Below are 7650 nucleotides of genomic sequence, written 5' to 3'. Positions count from 1 at the left end.
TCTAAAGCCTGATAATTTGGAATCTAAAATCAAACTTTGCATAGATGGGGCGGAGCTCCTGAAATTTTTACAGATATGGGACTTGTGGCAGTTGATAGAGCTTATCAATAGGTATAAATTTGATCAAAATCGTTGGAGCCGTTTTCGAGAAAATCGCGAAAAACCCTGTTTTTGACAACATTTTCGCCATTTTGACCGCCATCTTGAATTGCATTTGATCGAAAGTGTTCGTGTCGGATCCTTATAGTGTAAGGACCTTAAGTTCCAGATTTCAAGTCTTTCCGTTAATTGGGAGATGAGATATCGTGTACACAGACGCACATACACACACATACAGACCAATACCGAAAAATCATGTTTTTGGACTCAGGGGACCTTGAAACGTATAGAAATTTAGAAATTGGGGTACCATATTTTTTCGGAAAGCAATACTTTCCTTACCTATGGTAATAGGGCAAGGAAAGTAAAATAGAAATAAAAATTAGGTATTGAATGAAAAAGACTAAGAAATTGTCAAAAAACCACAGATTTATTGATACTTAGAGAGACCGGTTACGGTTATTACACCATTGTCAATCTCTGATAACTGTGGAGTTTATCAGAGATTGACAATGGTGTAATAACCGAAACCGGTCTTTCTAAGTATCAATAAATCTGTGTTTTTTGACAATTTCTTAGTCTTTCAATATGGAATAATTACCACAATATCAAATTCTCAACTACACAAAAAGTGAAAAAATGAATTAGGTGCATACATTGATTAAGATTAGAAGCAAATTTTTCTCTGCGACTAAAATAAACAATTCTGGTACAACAGCTATCAAACAGTGGACATTATTACAAAATATGTTGCGTCTAAGGGGACTTGGATATGATATACATGCAACACGAACAAAGGTTGGTGGCCTTGGCTGTTGAGGTTCACTTTAAACTGCCAGTATTACTTGTATCAATGCTCCACATCCAACGAATGTAGACAGTATGAAGTTAATCTCATTACAGCAATATTTCACGATGTATCTTCTTCTGCGTTGTGGATCACGTGACCTCTGCATTAGCTGATTGGCGACTCCACCCTACTGTTCAACTCATGCTTTCCATGACCCGGCCCACCTAATACAACCTAATAGAACCTTCTAGAAGCTACTAGAAGCCTAATAAGCTTCTCATGTCGGAAGCAAGTTGTTTATCATCGGAATGCACCTTGGAAGTATCTCAAATTGATTTCGTATCAAAAGTAGTGAAGGTATTTTGGAATGGTTGATTGACTGATTCATTGTTTGGGTTTTATGTTTGATTGTGGCTCGAGAGTAGCCTATCTATAATGTTAAGCTGAGTTTACATTAATCAGGTTTTCTTGAATTCAATTTTTGATCCCAATGTTGGATGAACAATTTTGAAAAGTTGGAGTAGAGTTTACTTGGAGTCAAATTTTCATAACCTCAAAAGAGTATAGAGTAATTGTGGATTAAAAAAATCTTTTCCTACAGTTACGTTGAAAAGAGGCCATTGCTGCACTGATTACAGAACGCAAAGAATCACTTTTCCGCTCTAGTGCGGGAAAAATATTTCCTGCACTCCAGATTTGCAACATGGCAACGCAAAATAGTTAGTATGTTAATATGGAGCACCAGTGCAGCAAAATCAAAATTAAGTTGGTAACTGTGACTGTGGTGCGTTATAAGAATCTAAATGGGGTGGACAACAGTGGATGACAGCCATTTAAACACACATACTACATTCTATTTTATTTATTAATAATAAAATTACACAGATTTACATTTGATTCATTTCAGGCAATTTTACCCATAATTACCCACTTTTCATATTCAATGGTAACTGTAGGAAAAACTTAATGTGAAATACGTGCGCAAAATTCCTCTGCTGTACTCAAGAAGCCATTCCGCCCTCGCCTACGGCGCGGGCGTAAACGTTTCTTTCGGAGCAGCAAACTGTCACTTTGCGCACTAGTTGCACAAATAACTAAATCAAACCCAAAGTTTTCCTCTTCATCAGCAACATACTTTTCCATTTAGCTGTTTTTTGTATTCTACATTATTAATTCAAATTCAAATTGAATTTATTCACAACACACAAAAATACAATATACAACAAAACAATAGCATTAACAATGATATTAACACATTGAAGACAATATTGCTAAAATGATGTGTGCTGGAAGAAAGAGGGGGAAATACCTTGCCAACTATGGTTTCCCATGTAATAGGCAGGTAAGGTATAACTGGAAGGGAAGGGTGTGTGATTGGGAAGTGGAAGAAGGCAGGTAGATAGGCAGGGCTGAGGGAGGGGAAGATAGGATGTGAAATAACAATAAAGATAACGGTTACAATAATTTAAAGATAGAAAAAATAGTCGCTTTTTATTCAATTGATAATTTCCTGCTTCATTTTACACAGATGTGTGGAGAAGCCAGTCTATTGCTGTATTTCTATCAGGTCTATAGTTTCAATCAGGTACTTGTGGATGAGATTACTGCGTGAGGTCTACTGTTCACAGTACCTGTTTGAAACTATAGACCTTATTGAAAAACAAAATTCTTGAAATCATTCATTTCAATCACATGTCAAGAAAACTTGAATTCAAGGAAACTTGACCAATGAAAACCCTCCTTTATAGAATGAGAGAATTTGCAAAAAAACATCAGTAATGATTCACGGGTATTGTAGATAAATTCAAAGTATACAAGTCGATGCTAGATCAAATTGTATAGAAGAGTTCCAGAAAACGGAAACCTTCTAGAATTAAATTAAATAGGGGAGTTTCGAACACTGAAACTTGTTCATAATGTTCAAAGTCTTCAAAATTGTTGTATTTCGTAGAGATTTGATCGCTTAAACGACTTATCTTTTCAAAAATGAAATTTGTTCCCGGCACTATTGATTGATTGATTACATAAGGTACATCATAAAATTACATAAGGTACATTCATAATACAATAAGGTCAAATACATCAAAATAGAATAGAATCGCTGCCTTTATTTAATACCTTGGAGGGCGGAGTTAGGGCGCAGCCGACTCTCTCTTAATCCTCAAATTATAGGGAGAGAAAAATAAGGTAACCTTGTGCTATTCCTCTCCCAAATTGTTCACTTGAATGTATTCCAAATGATGTAGTCTTCATTGTTATGATGTACTCTCTCATAAAAGAGGCTGTTTCTTGTTGTGTGTTCATATCATTACATTATCATAATAAGAGAGAAAGCTAATTTACTTTATCACAGTTAATATTATTTCCAAGATCAATTTTTTATTCTATCAATATTCATGATTTTCAATCAATTTGCATGATTTCTCAAATCTACAGTGAAATTGGCACTAGTGCAAGTCCAAGACAACAGAAGAAACTCTACCTATTCCAATCAGAGTCCAGTCATACCTTATGTACATTGAAGATATATTTTGGCTCAAAAATATTAGGTGAAACTAACAACTCTTCCATTTCTCCCTAGTTTCCTAATTTAATCATTCAAGCAGAAGAATAATCATTGTTCATGATTGTTAAAATTAGTTGATCTTCATGGACACAATGGAGTTGATTTCACAATTCGAATCAGCTAAAAATAAAAGTGAGTTAAATAAAAAACTAAGAAATTGTCAAAAACCACAGATTCATTGATAGTTAGAAAGACTGGTTTCGGTTGTTACACCATTGTCAATCTCTGATAAACTAAAACTAAATACAAGAGCAGCAGGATTTGAACTAGTAGGCGAGTACTGCTATTGGTCAAGGGCATGAACGCCTGCCATTGGCCTAGCTAGACAGTCTCCTCCCAATTAACGGTATAAAAGAAACGTCAAAAACTGGCGGCTCAACTAACAGGCTCGCCATGATAACAAAATTTGATTTCAGTACAAAATAAGAACCAAGGGAACAAGTAATTCGTACTGAAAGTGAATTTTAAGCCGCCATTTTTTGACGTTTTTGTTATACCGTTAAGTGGGAGGAGACTGTCTAGCTGGGCCAATGGCAAGCGTTCATGCCCTTGACCAATAGCGGTACTCGCCTACTAGTATAAATTCTGCTGCTCTTGTATTTAGTTTTAGTTTATCAGAGATTGACAATGGTGTGACATCCGAAACCGGTCTTTCTATGTATCAATAAATCTGTGGTTTTTCGACAATTTCTTAGTCTTTTTATTCAATATGAATAATTATTACCACAATATCAACTTCTCCTAAGATAAAGTTCCTATACCCATGTTTCAAAAATTAATTCATATTTTGCTTGTTATTGCCACTATCAACCGTTTCACAGCAGTCACTTAGATACTGAATCTTGGACTAAAATTCAATTGAATAATAATCATAATTATCATTACAGCAGATTCAGAAAGTCATTTAAAGGCATACGAATTGAATTCTAGTCCAAGATTCAGTGATCTGAGCTATAATGATTAAAATGATTGAACATTCATAATTGAAGTATTTAACTATCAAAGTGAATGAACAATTCCCTCTCCAACACTTGAGGCTATACCCTATGAGACACTTACCTATTGTAATAGGGCAAGGAAAGTAAAAAAGAGCAATTCGCTACTTGGCGTGGCTGAAGTCCAATGATTCTTGTAAACAGGCTTTTGTTGACTTGAATATACTCACGCTATCATCAATCTATATCTTCAAACTGTTAATTTTCACTCACAAGCATTTTATCTGATCTGAATACGATTGCTAATATCAACACTTATATCAGAGGGAGGAATTTTATTCCCTCTTATATTGGAGCTAAGTTGTTTAAGGCTGTGCAAAGGCTGAAAATAAACTTTCTACAGGTGATATTTTTCAAAGATTTTCGATTTGTATATCATCAAGCTATCAAAATTAAAAAGTTTCTCAGGTAATCATTTTTTTCACGATCATTACTTTTTGAGATATGAGCACCTAAAGTTTAAATGTTTGGTACAAAAAATTTCAAATTCGGTAAGAGAAAAATCCGTGAGATTTGGAGGATGGATTCTTCATGGTATTGTTGATCGAATAAAACAAAAATTTTTCAAAAATATAAATTTTTGAGAAAGTTATTCAATTTACCAAAAATGACTTTCAGTTGAGTTATTCAGCTTCAGAGCGGACCACATACCGATATGCTCACACAACCAATCAATCATCGGCCGAGAGTGGAACTGTGAAATGTGAAATGATATACAACTCGCACCTGAACAATAATCCGTTGACAGGCCATGTATCTTTTCAACTCTTCCGACTTTTTATACGGGCTTCACACGCACCGACACTCAACGATATTTTCTGAAGATTGGAACGATAAACTTGCGCCATTTGTCTTGTCGTTCCCGCAAATAGGATTTCCCAATTCGCGAGTTGTGAAATCGCTGAAATGTTTGTTCACACCTTTAACTCAACTAGGCACTTTGGTATCTCTTTGGGAAATGTCGTTTATGATAATTTATTTGTGGGGGATATTGAATCATAAACTTTTATTGAACTTTTTTTCAAAGTGTTATGCATAATACCATAGAGAAACAATAGCATAAGTAGATATCCCATGGTATAGGACGTTTATGTCGCAACTTTTACTGTTATCTCAAGCCGATAGTTCATGTAATTCTTTCCCGTGAAGCTGTGTGACACTGGTAGTCTCTCATATTGTGCCGTTCAAACACTCTGACCTCAACAAAACAGTAAAAATCGACAATAATTAACAGTAATTGGCTTGAGATAACAGTAAAAGTTACGACATAAACGCCCTATATCATGGGATATCTACTTACGCTATTGTTTCTCTATGATAAATTGATAATACCTATTCAACAAAATATTGTTCTGCTATCTTTCTTCACTGCCATTATAACGTGGACCTCACTATAGTAGTTCTGTGAAATGTAGACCTCGCCCGGGGCCCAGTTATAAACCACGGCCTCTCATAATACTCTCGTTCAGCAAAGTAAATAATTCTGTCCTGTCCTGTTGTGACGCGTGCTAATCAAGTGACAATGCTAATCATATGCTTTGAACAATAAGTTAATAGAATTTCACTCTAAATTCTATACTCTCTGATCGTAGAAAATATGCTGAAAGCTAATTTCCTTTAAGATTACTGTAAACTGGTCAGCCCGAGTTAAGGCCGTGCAAAGGCTAGAAAGCTTTCTACTGGTGACATTTTCCAAAGTTTTTCGATTTCTATACTATCAAGCTGTCAAAATGGAAAAGTTTTCGGGAAACATTTTTTTCTCCGATCAATACTTTTAGAGGTATGAGCACATAAAATTTAAATTTTTGGGTAAGGTCATTTCAATTTCGGTAAGAGATAAATAATTCATCAAATTTTGAGGATGAATACCGTACTTCGTGGTATTGTTGAATAAAATAAAAATGTAAAATAACTTTTAGTTGAGTTATTTTTAGTAGATTAAATAAATTTCTCAAAAAGTAATATTCTCCGATTTTTTTCATTAGATCAACAGAAGGTACAATAAAGTATTTATTCTCAAAATTTCATGGATTCATTTCTTACAAAACTTGAAATGACCTGTCCCAAAAATTCAAACTTCATGCGCTCTTATCTCAAAAAGTAATGATAGGAAAAACATTTTTCAAGGAAAACTTTTTCATTTTGATAGCTTGATTGTATATAAAACGAAAAACTTTAAAAAATGTCACCAGCAGAAAGTTTTTCCAGCCTTCCTGTAGTCTTGCATTTCTCAATCACACGAGCAGTCACGAGTTGTATTTTTTACAACATCCAATTTTCCAAGTGTTATGTACTCTGTTTACTGTCAAAACATATCAATTGATTATATAATTACTTTTTCCTACAGATACCTTGAAAAGTGACCATTTGTGCACTGATTGCAGGCCGCAAAGAATCACTTTTCCGCACTAGTGCGCAAAGTGAGTACTTTGCGTACTCCAGATTTGCAGCATGACAACGCAAAATAGTTAGTAGGTTATATGGAGCACCAATCCAGCAAAATCAAAATTAAGTTGGTAATACTCATACTGAGGTTTACGTTTATAATGGCAGAGGAGAACAGCGTTGCCTTGCCATTATGTGCCTTCATTATAGTCATTTCAATGCTTACATAACATAAACCCCCCTTCAAGCAGTCACATAAATTTTCAATTGAAGTAGCCTACTAATCATTATAATTCAATTATAAATATTCAATTTTAAATAAATTAAGGTTTTTATTAATAATAAAATTACACAGGAAAACATTTGATGGATTTCAGGGAATTTTACCCATAATTACCCAGTTTTCATATTTAATGGTTACTGTAGGAAAAATTTTATGTGAAATACGTGCGCAAAGTTTGTTTGCTGCACTCAAGAAACCATTCCGCCCTCGCCTACGGCTCGGGTGTAAACGTTTTTTTCGGTGCAGCAAACTGTCACTTTGCGCACTAGTTGCACAAATAACTATTTCCATCTTCTTGGATTATTTTACGCCTATGAACATTTGGATGATTACCATCTCATAGCAAAGCCAATTTTTTGGCATCAATTCTGTGTTATTTCTTTGTTTACAGTCCCCTTATACAGTATTTCCCTATCTTATGCACAGTGCGACTTGTGCACTGTGGCGACTAAATGGCACCTAAAGACTGAACCATTGCTCGGTTGATACTGCAACTCAATGGAGTGATGGGGGGAAGTTTTGGAATGCATAG

Source organism: Nilaparvata lugens, chromosome 4 (assembly GCF_014356525.2).
Source record: "Nilaparvata lugens isolate BPH chromosome 4, ASM1435652v1, whole genome shotgun sequence".
NCBI classification, from domain to species: Eukaryota; Metazoa; Arthropoda; class Insecta; order Hemiptera; family Delphacidae; genus Nilaparvata; species Nilaparvata lugens.
The sequence above is the reverse complement of the archived record's forward strand: the minus strand, read 5'-3'. Positions refer to the sequence as shown.